This window comes from Neofelis nebulosa, chromosome 6 (genome assembly GCF_028018385.1).
Source record: "Neofelis nebulosa isolate mNeoNeb1 chromosome 6, mNeoNeb1.pri, whole genome shotgun sequence".
Classification (NCBI taxonomy): Eukaryota; Metazoa; Chordata; class Mammalia; order Carnivora; family Felidae; genus Neofelis; species Neofelis nebulosa.
In genome coordinates this window covers 132,667,306-132,681,161 of record NC_080787.1, presented here as the reverse complement: position 1 = coordinate 132,681,161, position 13,856 = coordinate 132,667,306, and the positions used below count along the sequence as shown (strand labels likewise).

Below are 13,856 nucleotides of genomic sequence, written 5' to 3'. Positions count from 1 at the left end.
ACATGGTCACCAAGGGCCTGCACATCCCTGCCTGTGGCTGGGGAGAAGCAATATTAGACGTCCTCCTACCCATGTGGCTGATCAAGGGGGCAGCAGCTGGAACCAGTGAGCGAAGCCCCTTCTTCCTGCAATAACTCTTCAGCACCCGCTAATTAACATCATCCTCACTGTGAAGGAGAAATGCTTAAAAAGTTTAGTCCGTTATGGAAGAGCAGGTATTACAGGGTGAATCGGGAGCTGAGAAACAATACATATCTCATTTAATTCCCCACGACTTCATTGATATTTAATAGCACTGAGAACACTGTTTCATTTATTCTAATGAAATGCAAGAGAATCGGAAGAACATTTGCTTTTAATTATTCAGACTGGCAATGTGAGTCTTATCTCCTGGCTTGGGGCCATTTAATTGTTTTATGTCATCTTTTATAGAGAGTAAATCAGGCAAACCAATGAATATATTATCTTAACATTTCAAATATGGTAGAACATTCAAGGTGGTCTATTTTGCTACTAATTTCTGATACTTGTGTTAGACAGAGAAGGCTGAAGTGAATGGCCAAAGTGAAATTTTATATATATGTTGAAATTTAACCCAATCATTGTCATGATCTTCCTGTTCATTTCAGAATTGTTTGTAGTGACAAAAAAAGAAAAAGGAAAGAAAAGAAAGAAAGAAAAGAAAACAACCCAAATGTGCATAAACTCAACCTTACATAAATAGAGGTATTAAAAGAATAATAATACAGGGCAGTGAAAATAATTTACCTAGACTTACCTGTATCAACATAGGTGAATCGCTCAAGCATAACATCTAACAATAAAAGTAAGCCGGAAAAGACGGAAAACGTATGTTATTACTTAAATAAAGTCCTAAAAGAACTGAATAAAAATCCACAATAGTAGCCCAGAAATGCACATGCAGTAAAGCCACAAGGAGAAGACAATGATAATAAAATGCCATCCAGAGCTGAGTTAGACCTCCCTCCCCACCTCCCAGGAAACAGCTCAGGTCACCTCTTATCTTGGTTTCTTTACCACCTGATTCAAGTATAATGAAATCATCAATAGCGTCGCTGTTTTATAGATGCCTGACTCTGTGGTGGGCCAATGAGGGTAGGGTTTGGCTTTAATTTGATATTGCATCCCTTGAGATTGGCATGACGTGTGGGGTGTAGTATTAATACCCACTTGCCAATTACCAAATTAATGAGAGTGGTGAAGACAGCCAAACAGGGTGGCAGGGAGCCTGACCTGGAACTGGTGGAAGGATGGCTAGCAGGTGCTGAGGAAGGAGCACCTTCCTGTGAGAAAGGAGCCGGCAGAGCTCTATTGCCACTGTCGTGCACTGCCGTGTTACCTGTTTGCAATTGTGCTCAGTGCCCAGGTTACAGGGCACACAAATGGGACCTCATGGGTTTGAGGGTCTGCAAGGCAAGCCCAGCTAGACACTAGGGCAGTGAGGGCATCAGGAGATGAGTAATGAAAGACAGATCCCAGGGTGTAGACTGGCCAGAGAAAAACATGAAGTCAAGAGAGAGACAGAGAGGGTGAGTCCTTCGCTGGGTGGGGGTGGTCGCATGTCTGGTGCAAGGGAACAAAATGAAAGATGGGAGACTGTGGTTTGAGGTCCAGCTGTTCTTGATGACAATGAGATCCAAGGGTGGCTGTGGTGCCAAGCTCCAGGATGAATGAGACAAAAGTCAGAAGAGTTGAGGACAAGATATATTGTGTGAGGAGTGAATTTCAGGCACCAATTATGTTATTGCAAATTTATGGCACCCCGCCCCAACAACAGTTAAAAGAAACTGGAGTCAAAATACAAAGAAACATGGGGCGCCTGGGTGGCGCAGTCGGTTAAGCGTCCGACTTCAGCCAGGTCACGATCTCACGGTCCATGAGTTCGAGCCCCGCGTCAGGCTCTGGGCTGATGGCTCAGAGCCTGGAGCCTGTTTCCGATTCTGTGTCTCCCTCTCTCTCTGTCCCTCCCCCGTTCATGCTCTGTCTCTCTCTGTCCCAAAAATAAATAAAAACGTGGAAAAAAAATTTAAAAAAAAAAATACAAAGAAACAATTGATCCTAGGAAATATCAGAGACATTTCAGAAATCTATCAATGAAGTATATCAATATAAAATACATTTATGAAACAATGAATAGTAACTGAGTGTCTTGCATCTTGCAATAGAAGCAATTGCATTTTCCTTTCAATTACATTAAAGTAACACATTTTCTTTTGACCTTGCCACATTTGTGTTCTCAGAAACAAAGTGTGTGTTTAAATGCTAATAAATAGGGGTGCCTGGGTGGCTCAGTCGGTTGAGCGTCCGGCTTTGGCTCAGGTCATGATCTCACAGTTTGTGGGTTTGAGCCCCGCATCAGGCTCTGCGCTGACAGCTTAGAGCCTGGAGCCTCTTTCTGATTCTGTGTCTCCCTCTCTCCTCTGCTCCTCCCCCATTCATGCTTTGTCTCTCTCTCTCCTTTAAAAATAAAGAAAAACATAAAAAAAAAAATAAATGCTAATAAATAGAGGGAAACATCCATAGCCAAAACTGTACATGGATAGAACACAAAAATTGATGAGTATGTATCAGTTTGATAAACAAATCTGATTTACACCCCCACAAGGGGATAAAGCTAGTCTCATCACTTTTGTTACAGATGGAAAAAAGCAGGAAAATCCAAAGCCCTCTGGAGAAGTTACAACAGGTGTGAATAAAAATATACATTGCTTCTAAAAAGAGTATTCATCCAGAAACTGCTCCTGAGAGAAGTTAATTCAATACCACATATCAGGAAGTCAAATGAAATTAAAAAGTATAAATTCAAGAAGAAATAAAGAGCTCTAAGAACTCAGGACACAGAAAATGCATATTTTATGTTGCTTCATAAAGTACGTTAGTTGTGAAAAGGAGTGATAATTTCCTCACTAGAATAACAAATGAAAATAGTTGCATCATGAAGTACGTTAATTTTGAAAACGAGTGATAATTTCCTCGCTAGAATAACAAATGAAAATAATCACCTGTTTCTTAGACACTGGAAAGTATAAATTTGTACTAAATTTTAAAGACAGCTAAGAAAAACAACCTTATGGAAAACTGTCTTGTTCTGGGCGTACTAAATTTAGGAAAAAACTGTTTTTAAGTTTCTAAGGGGTTCTGAATAAAGATTTTTCTGAGAAAGGCTTTTTTGTTGAAATCAGAATCATGAACAATAATATTATTTGAAATAATTACCACATGGTTTTACCGGTAGAAAATCAAATGCTTACTTATGGCTCATGAGAGTTCACACTTGTACAGAGCAGCCTTCCCCTGCTTGCCCGTGATAAAGTCTTAGTCGATAACCACAGTGAAATTGCTCCTAACAAGTGGTTTTCACAATTTCTCCAAATAGCTAACAGTGACATGTTTATGGCAATATTGCCGGTAGGTAATGACGGAAGGGGGAACGAGGGGGGTTTGGAAGGAAAAGGAGGGAGGCGGGGAAAAGGGAAAGGAAGAGGTTTGGAGGAAAAGCTTTATGTAACTTTGTCTTAGTCTGTTAGGGCTGCTATGATAGAAATACCATATGCTACTTGGCTTGGAAACTACAAAAATTTATTTCTCACGGTTCTGGAGGGTGGGAAGTCCAAGATCAAGGTGCTGGTGAGAATCTCACTCCCAGATGGCCATCTTTTCACAGTAACCTCCCCTCTCTCTGCAGCCTCTTTCACAAGGGCGATTCCTCTCATCCACCCAGCCTCATGACTTAATCACCTCCCCAAAGCCCCACCTGCTGATACCATCCATCACCCTGGGAGTCAGGATGCAACCCACGAACGGGGGAGGGTACACAAACATTCAAAATAAAGCACATATAAAGTTGTAAAATGCTCAGACACTCTGAAAAATATATATACCTCATTCTTAACATAACACAAGATGTTCACTTTAATCAATAGCTCTCTTGATCAGAATGCAGCAGTGGAATGTTGATGTTTCAAACTGGTAAATGCTAGAGAATCTGGTGGACAAATTAAGAGCTAATCTATCCATCTTTCCGAGCATAACTGACACTGGACGTGAGAGTTGAATTGAAAATATCACCTAAAGGTATTCAATGAATTATGTCAAATTTACAGACTGTCCATGAAGACGCTTACACAGAGCATATGTAACATCTGCCTCAGTTACCTTTTTAAAAATCCAGTATTGATGCTGAGCCGGGGACAGAATATTTCATCAACATTACAAAAGCCCAACTTTCCTTTCGTGGCTTCAAAATATCCTGAGTGAAATCTCCCCAAATGTAGAATCAGAAAAATCTTTCTTTCAGTGGCATTATTTTTCCTGGCTATGTTGTGATTTCGATACGCACACCCATCAGTGCACGGAATAGGGTTTGCAGGTACGGATGAATGCCTCTGTCCAAGGCTCCTTGGCCAGGCAGAAGCCCCATATTCCAAAGGATGGATAAAGGAGGGATACGTCACTTAGATAACTAAGCCCAAAGTGTTCAGGAGCCACTGCAAACACATACCTGTTCTCTTCATCTTAGCTTACACAGTTTTGTAAGCTCGCCCTGCCCCTTGAAATACAGAAAGCCCCAGGGCTTCAGCTCCACTCCTTTCCACAGGGTGCTCTGACGGCCATCGGGATCAGCCGCCTCCGCACTTTTGGACTAGTGTTTATTACCCACTACTTGGAGATGGATTTTACTCCATTCACCCAAATATTGCCCGTTTGATGGACATCTCTCAAGAAGGCAGCAGCCTATGAAAATTGTTACATACTTTCAAATTGCTTAGCCTTTCATAACTTCTAATTTAAAGATCTGTGTTGCGAAGTTTATGATATTTGATATTTAAATTTTTTTTAACGTTTATTTATTTTTGAGACAGAGAGAGACAGAGCATGAATGGGGGAGGGTCAGAGAGAGAGGGAGACACAGAATCTGAAACAGGCTCCAGGCTCTGAGCAGTCAGCACAGAGCCTGACGCAGGGCTTGAACTCACGAGCTGTGAGATCATGACCTGAGCCGAAGTCGGACGCGTAACCGACTGAGCCACCCAGGCGCCCCGATATTTGATATTTAAATTGAGCAGACCCGGGCAAAAAGCTAGGATCCTCTCTAGTAGCCATAGTGTTCCCAGACATGCTAGAAATTTGTTGGTAAGTGACAACCACAAAGTACTCTTTCTTTGGGACATTCTCCAGAAGCTCTGTATAGGAGTGGCTTTGGTAATGTTTTGTTTTGTTTTTTAGGTCTCTCAAATTCCTCTTTGTTGTAAAGCTCTTCATAGGATCTTAGGGGTGCCTGGGTGGCTCAGTCAGTTAAGCGTCCGACTCTTGATTTCAGTTCAGGTCATGATCTCGGGCTTCATGAGTTCAAGCCCCGCATAGAGCTTCATGCTGACAGCACAGAGCCTGCTTGGAATTCTCTCTCTCTCCCTCTCTTTCTGCCCCTTCTCCCATTCTCTCTCTCAGATGCACAATAAATAGTAAGCTTTAAAACAAAAAGCTCTTCATAAGATCTTACAATTCAGTTACTTATTAACGCTATCAATCATAAGGCACCATAAATGATGAGTTTTGGGATTTTGTTACTAAATTTCTCTTTAAATTCATTTTTATTTTTATCGTGGTAATAATACTTAACATGAGATGAACCCTCTTAAAATTTTTTTTTACATTTAATTATTTTTGAGAGACAGAGAGAGACAGAGCACAAGTGGGGGAGGGGCAGAGAGAGAAGGAGACACAGAATCCGAAGCAGGCTCCAGGCTCTGAGCTGTCAGCACAGAGCCCTACGTGGGGCTCGAACTCACAAACTGTGAGATCATGACCTGAGCCAAATTTGGACGCTTAACCGACAGCTACCCAGGCACCCCGAGATGTACCCTCTTAACAGATTTTTTGAGTGTACCATACACTATTGTTAACTATAGGCACAAAGTTGTGCACCAGGTCCCTAGAATTTATTCATCTTGCACAAACGAAACTTTACACCCATTGATCGGCAACTCCTCATTTCGCTCTCCCCAGCCTGCGGCAACCACTCATCCACTCTGTTGCTATGAGTTTATTTTAGATACCTCACAGAAGTGAATCAAGTAGTAGTGTTTACCTTTCTGTGACTGGCTTATTTCATGTAACATAATGTCCTCCTGATACTAAACTAATTTCTATTGGGGTGTCTGGGTGGCTCAGTCGGTTAAATGTCTGACTTCAGCTCAAGTCATGATCTCGCGGTCTGTGAGTTCGAGCCCCACATCGGGCTCTGTGCTGACAGCTCAGAGCCTGAAGCCTGCTTCGGATTCTGTGTCTCCCTCTCTCTCTGCCCCTGCCCCATTCGTTCATTCTCTCTCTCTCTCTCTCTCTCTCTCTCTCTCTCTCTCTCTCTCTCTCCCTCTCTCTCTCTCTCAAAAATAAGTAAATAAACAAACATATTTCTGTCAACTGAATGAATATAGTTGACATTTGGAAAAGCTCTCTCCACACACAAGGTGACAACGCATGTGGACACAATCGATTTTCTGGAATGTGTCTTCAATGTTGAAAACGTGGCCCATGTCTTAAATCCAACAGTACATCTTCCCTTGATGTTGAAAGCATGCTGTAAATAATGTAACACCTCCATTTTAGTAACACTCTCATCTTTGTGCACCCAAATTCCTTTCGTGCTTTTCTGAACCAGTGTTTTTACATAGCAGGCGTAGGGCTGAGGCCACTATTGCTGCCTGCACATTCTCATGAAGCATGCTGCCCGGGGCCACATGGAGCCAGCTCCAGTGGGGACCAAACACCCTTGGGCTTGAATCCCTCCCTGATAGAAACGCTTTCAATCTTTCAGATCATGAGGACATCAGGGCATCGTTTCATAAAAGATAGGTTTTTGGCAATGACCACAGTGAACAAGGGAAAGGCTATTCATGAAAAATACCCCAATCAAATCTTGCACTAAAAAGCATGATAACTGCATTTTCCCAAAAGTGTCTAACAGCTGCCCAGTGATCACCTCTATGGTAGTTTATGACATGGAATGTGCTTTCACATAGGTTGTTCTGCAAGGTGGCCTTTTCTTCTTTTCCAGTGGACACTCCTTTGTCTCTTTGCTTTTTCCTTCTTAACCTCTCCACCTCCAAACTCTGGTGGACCCCAGGGCTCAGTCACTGGACCTCTTGTCTTTTCCAGCTGCAGAAATCTGAATCAGTCTCCTCACTTTGAATACTGTCTCTCTGATAATGACTCCCACACTTACATTTCTAGCTGGAACCCCTCCCTTGAACTCCAACTATCTATTTGACATCTACATTTGAATGAATGCCAAATAGGCAACTCAAACTTCACAAGTCCAAAGATGAACTCTTTATGTCCCTGGCAAGTCTGCTTTTTCTAAAGCCCTCCTCGTCTGAATCGATGGCTAATCTGACTTGATAGTTACATAGGCCCCAAGCCTGGTGAATGCACTTCATTGCAAATCCTGTCGGCTTTACCTTAAAAAAAATCATCTCCAGAATTCGACACCGTACACCACTTCTCCTGCTGTCTCACAGTCTGAGTTACCACCAGTAACCTCAGCTTGTTGGCAAAGCCTCCCATCTGAGCACCCTGCTTTTCTGGTCTTCTCCACTCTATTCTCTACAGCAGCCAGAATGTAGAGAATGAGGCTGTTTCAAGTCTGATCATGTCACTCTGTTCAAGCCCTTTCAAAGGTTTCCCGTCTCAGGTCCGGTAGAAGCCAAGGTCCTTAACAACACGTCTCATGAAGCCCTTCACCGACTCTTGCCACTTCTCCCCTCACTCACTCTGCTCCAAGTTCCGCTGGTCTCCCGTTGAGGTCTTTGCACCTGCTGTTCCTTTAAACCACCCGCTCACTTCCTTCCTTCAAACATCAGCTGGTAGTGAGGCCTTCCCTGCAACTCTGTAAAACTGCAACCCCTCCTCACTGATGACGACACTCTCAAGCTGCCTTTACTTCTCTCTTCAGGGGGGCACTTTTTACACTCTCCCTTCCCTACTGGAACCTGAGGGCAGGGACTTGCTGTATATGCTACTAAGTGCTGAATCCCTAGCACTCAATAAATACCTGCCGAATGAATGAATGAAAAATTGAGTTTTATTTCTTTTCATTTTCTCGCCCTAAACACAGGGTCTAGCCTTGCTCAAAGTCATTCCACAAGAACGTTTTGAAGCCTAAATGTGAACCCAGGTCTTTTAAATGAAAGCCCATACTCTTTCTACCAAAGCATGCCAGTTAATGTGCATACAACATTCCTACCATCTCAGAGGCTGAGCCTGGTTTTACCATTACTTACTTCGTCTTTTTAAAAATATGTATTTTTGAGAGAGAGGCAGAGCACAAGCAGAGGAGAGGCAGAGAGAGGGAGACACAGAATCTGAAGCAGACTCCACGCTCTGAGGTGTCAGCACAGAGCCCAACGCAGGGCTCAAACTCACAAACTGTGATATGACCTGAGCCGAAGCTGGACACTTAACCGATACGGCCACCCAAGCGCCCCTATCATTGCTTACTTTCAACCCCAAATACCTATTAAGACACGGCTCAAATGAAAGGTACAAAAAATGTTCACTAAATATAAGGAGAAGAAGAATTTCACCCAGAAAACAATGGTAACCCCACTTTCTGTCTAGATTGTGAACCTATGCAGGGCAAAGTTACATTTTATTCATTCCTGTGTCACCGGACGCTTGGCTCAGTGCCGGGAACAAGGCAGAAGCCAAATGTATGTTCAGTCAAGGACCGGAACTACATCGAGCTAACCCTGACCAGGATAATCAAACATGTTGACAGTACAGCTAAAAGGTCATGGAGCCGTGCCCTCTGCTCTTTCGTGGAGCAGCCAGGACATCTAATGGGAACTCGACTACTGTATAAATTTACAGATGCAATACACTGAGGAAGATGAAATCTTGCTCTTCGACCAAAAAAATGTGCTCTTGGTCAATAAACCTGTGGTCAGCCCCAGGTGCCAGGACCCTTGCATGTAGCTTTTTATGCACAATCTTACTTAACTGCCGCAAAAGTCTTCTAAGATACGTATTTACCACCATGTTACAAATTGTGAGTGCGTGGCTGTAAGAAGTAGAGTGGCTTCCTCAAGCTTATATATAATCTGCTGTCAGTCAGCATAGGAATCAGGCCTCTTGACTTCAGTGCAGTGTTTTTATTTCATCAGACAAATGCTTCTTTTAAACATGAAAAATAATAAACATCACAATATATTTGTCTTGCCGCCTATGGTGTAAATAAATGCAAATATTTTGGCTCTGAAATTTACAGCCTTCTCGTACATTTCCCCACATTCTTCTGCATTTACTTAATTCTTACTTAACTGCTGTCATACAAGTGGGCACTTCAGAATGGGTAGAAACTTTCAGAGATGTAATTTGGACATACGAATCAAAAGTCTTTAATATACTTTTAGAAATGCATCTTTGTCACAAAGACTTATGGATGAGTGTTTCTTTCAGTGGAGTTTATACTGTTAACAATTTGGAAATTGCTAAATTGATCAAAATGACATTACTTAAATCTTGAGGGAATAGTGGAATGTTACAAATCCATGAAACATCATGTCTTTGAACAACAGTTTAACAACCTGAGAAGATGCTTAAGATAGATAATCAAGTATCAAAAAAAATAACAAAAGTAACCAGAACCACAACAGCAACAACTCATATTAGACCTGAATGCTGAGTGAGTGCCAGGCGCTGTGCTGGGTACCTTACTAACTGGTCTCATTTAATCTTTATGAGCTGGGGACTCCAATAATCCTGGTTTTACATACAAAGAAATACAGGCACAGAAAGCATTTTGCGTATAGTATGATCTCAAATCTAGGTAAAGTATTTTTTTTTTAATTTTGTTATTGTTTACTTATTTTTGAGAGAGACAGAGTGCAACTGGGGGAGGGGCAGAGAGAGAGGGAGACACAGAATCTGAAACAGGTTCCAGGCTCTGAGCTGTCAGCACAGAACCCAATGTGGGGCTCGAACTTAGAAACGGTGACATCGTGACCTGAGCTGAAGTCGGACGCCTAACCGACTGAGCCACCCAGGCACCCTCAGTGCAAAGTATTTATACAAAGAAATCACGATCTAAAAATAAAGCTTAAGCCAAGATACTTTAAACGAGTTGATAATCATATAGTGGTCGAGCTACCTGTAAAGGTGACATTGAGAATTTGATTGTCGTTTCACAAACTTAACTTTAAGCGGAAAAATACACACTTAAAACCAGAATATTTTACTCAAATTATAACTCACTATGTCTAATTGTTAATGAAATAAAAATAGTGCTGGCCTCATATTTGCTCATATTCTCTCTCTCCTCGTTATCACTCCCACATTTGCACATTTTCTTTCCCACTATTGAAAGTGGAATCAGAGAAGTTTTTCCATTCATATTTCCGAGAACTTGTTGCAAATGTGTAACTAAAACAGCAAACTAAAGCATAAACTAATTATGTCAAAGGTTCTTGCAGCATTTTCCCTTAGGAATTATCTAGTGTTTTAAAATAGTTATGCTATTTTTCGGGAGGAAAAAAAAACTCAGACATTAAATTTATTATCCTTATAAGATTTTTGAAAACAGGTATGTTTTGCTAGCTTAGCTTGAAAATATATTTTTCTACTAACTTTCCGGCTCTTCGGGGCCATGATATGGTTGAAGCAGTTACCTAAGTGTTTCGGTTAGTTGTTAGCTTTGGGATCTGGTTTGTAATCAAATTAGGTTAAGAAAATGTTTACAGTACTTCTCTGTCCTAAGAGAACTCACAGAATCAAAATTTCATTCCAGTACTTCTCGTAGTGTGAGGGGCACACCTACTCAGTCAGCTTTCGGGAAAAAAAATCTAAAATATTATTTTAAATTGTGGCTACCCGTATAGCCTGGATTAGTTTCTGGAAGGGAAGTGTAGATCATGTTAACCTACTCAGAAACACATAGGGCAGAACCTGGTTCTCCAACATATCTCTTGCAGTGCTCTGATTGATTGATTGATTGATTGATTGATTATTTATTTATTCATTCATTAATTTGTTCCCCATTTCCAACCACTATCATTTTTTCCCAAGGAGAAGGCTAGTCCACATGCCTGGTTGTACAAATGCTTTTACCTCAGCCTGGCACACTTTTCCAATTCCAGTCCACTTGTCTCCTATTCCTCATCCTTGGAGATCCAGCTCATCTCTCCCCCTGACAGCTGAAGTGACCATATATGCCTTGGTGCTAAGATTTTATGTTGCACATTCCTCTATCTTTGCATGCACGTCAGTATATTTAGGTGTTTGTTTCTGTCTACCCTAGAAGACTGTGAACTTCATAAGGAGGAGCCAAATGTTCTATTTGTCTTTATATTCTTTACTCACTCGAGTACTCAGTTGCCCTTAGGCGAGTTCTTTTTATACTCTGAACTTCAGTTTCCTCTTGTGTAAAGTGGTCCTAAGTGTATTACTGCACAGATTTACTGTGAAGATTAAGTAAGATCCTGTATGTGGAAGCACCTGGAACGCAGCTTCTCAATGTTAACTCACTGAATCTGAATCATCCCATGCATCCCTACAACACATATCTCAACAGTAAATAAGCACTGAGCAAAATGACTGATAGCTAAATCCTCAATAGATGACTACACAATAAGTAAATAAAATAAATATAAACCAAAGTGTGTACATCAGTGGTTCTTTGAGTTACAAGAACTTTAAGGAGATGATGAAGATCATGGTCCTTCTCCCCATAGCCACGTGCTCAATTTTGTGTGGAATTTTAGGCACTCTCCGAACTCCCTGAAGTTGAGTCCTGGTCCCTCCACTCTACAGGTATCAGTAGGAGTCCCTACTGTAAACAATCCTGTATAAAGACTAGATAACTGAGGCCACACGAATTTGGCTTCCTTCTCTGACTGCTACAGTGTCAGCTCATCCTAAAGTGCATGAGGTCATTACCCTTCAGGCCTGGTAACCTGCCTATGAAATGGCTGTCGGCCATGCGGTGTCTTCTGGGATATGACGGACAAAAACCAAAATGTAAAGATCTCACTTTGTTGGATTGATTTTGGGATTTCACATTATATCTCAAAAAAAAAAAAAAAAAGTAGGTTGGGCCATTCAGGCTTTTAGGTTCTTCTATTCATCATAAATGCAAACATTTACAAAGCGAGCATGGACTTTTTTTTAATTAGGGTTAGAATTTTTGTCAGAGAGCTCCAGGCACACAGAATAAGATGCGGATTCTTTCCAGTCTCAACTAAGCTGAATGCATATGTCTCTGCAGCGAAACCACCTAATGTTTATTTACATGTTCAGGTATCACTGGCAAATATTTTAGCTCCCCTGCAGTTCCGTGCATCTGGAGATTTGAGTGAACAATCTCTGGACAGCAACTGGTAAAACTGGCTATGAATCTTCCAGGAATTTTCCTGGAGATAATCTTTACTTGGAAGGTAATTTCTCCACATGTCATTTCTGCAGAGATCCCTTGTGTATATTTAAATAGAACTTTCTCAGACCCAGAATCAGGTGCTCCTTCTTCCATGTTTTAAAAATACCTGTAATGTGGCATTCATCAAATTACACAGTACTTATCTGTTCATGTTTCTGTTTCACCTTCTATACTGTGAGAGCCCCATGGGAAGAAATGATGTCTTAATTGTTGCATTCCCGGAGCCCAACAGAGTGCCCATTTATTACAGCAGCCACAGAGAGAAGATATAAACATGAAAGATGTGTTCCTTTCCCTCAAGAAGTTCAGAGTGGGTGATAAAAAAAAAAATACTTGTAATGTGATATAATATTATTCAGATTGGTGGGGAAGGATGGGAAAAAGTTTCCCCTAGGGTGTCTTTTCTGAATTGAGTTTTGGAGAACGAGTAAGAGGCAGTCCCCAAAGGAGGGTGATGGACAAGCAGGACAGTGTACCTGTTCTAGGCAGAAGGAGCAGCACTTCAGAAGGGAAGGCAGAGTGATGGCAGGAATGGCAAGTAGGATGTCATGTGAAAGAGGGTAATATCAAGAGATGAGACCAGAGGAACAGAGGAACTTCGATAGGACTAGCTTTTGAAAGCCATATTAAGAAGTTTGCTTTTATGTTAAAGGAAAAATAGAACTACTGTAGTGTTGGAAGCAGAGGAATAGCACATTCTGGAGAGATCACCCCGAGAACCGATAATGGTTTGCAGAGTGACAATACTGAAGGCAGAGAGGCTAGGAAGGAGGCTATTTATGTAAGCCAGGTGTGAGAACAGCCAAAAAGCAGTGGAAATAGAAAGGAAGACCTAGACTGGAGCATAGCTAGGATGTTGCCACTGGTTACGGCAGGGGGTGGTGGAGAAAGGAGAAAGAAGAGTCAACAAGCATTTCCAGGTTCCAGACCTACTTGGAAGGGTGCCATTCACCAAGATGCAGACCACGTTAAAAAGGTTCCTCCTCTGACATATTAAGTTTAAGGTGTCACAGGGGCACTTAAAGGGAGAAGTCCAATAAGCAGTGAGAATAGGTGTTTCTAGTGTAGGGTATTTCATGAATAGCCTTCAAAAACATCAGAATATTGATTTGTTGCTGAGGCCATGAGAGTGAATGAGTTCCACCAGGATGAGAGTTCACGATGAGAAAACAATGAGCCTGAAGCCAACCACCTGCAATGCCAACATTTATGGGATGAAGACAGCCTGAAAATTGCTTGAGAAAGAATGTCAGAGAGGTTGCAGGAAGACCAGGAGAGGATAACGAATATCAAGGGAGCCATGGAAGAATGGTTCCATGGAGAAGGAATATTTCAGTAATCTCAGATGTTGAAAAGAAATTGGAGACGTGCAAACTTTTTCACTGGATCTGAGGAGGAGGCAGTCTTT

The 13,856-nt window shown here is 41.6% G+C and overlaps 1 protein-coding gene across 16 annotated transcripts in view; it reads right to left on the bottom strand.

The window, feature by feature from the left end:
* The window catches only part of AIG1 (androgen induced 1), a 319,775-nt gene that overhangs the window by 272,497 nt on the left and 33,422 nt on the right, over positions 1 to 13,856 (bottom strand). The gene's annotated exons all lie outside the window — the stretch shown is intronic.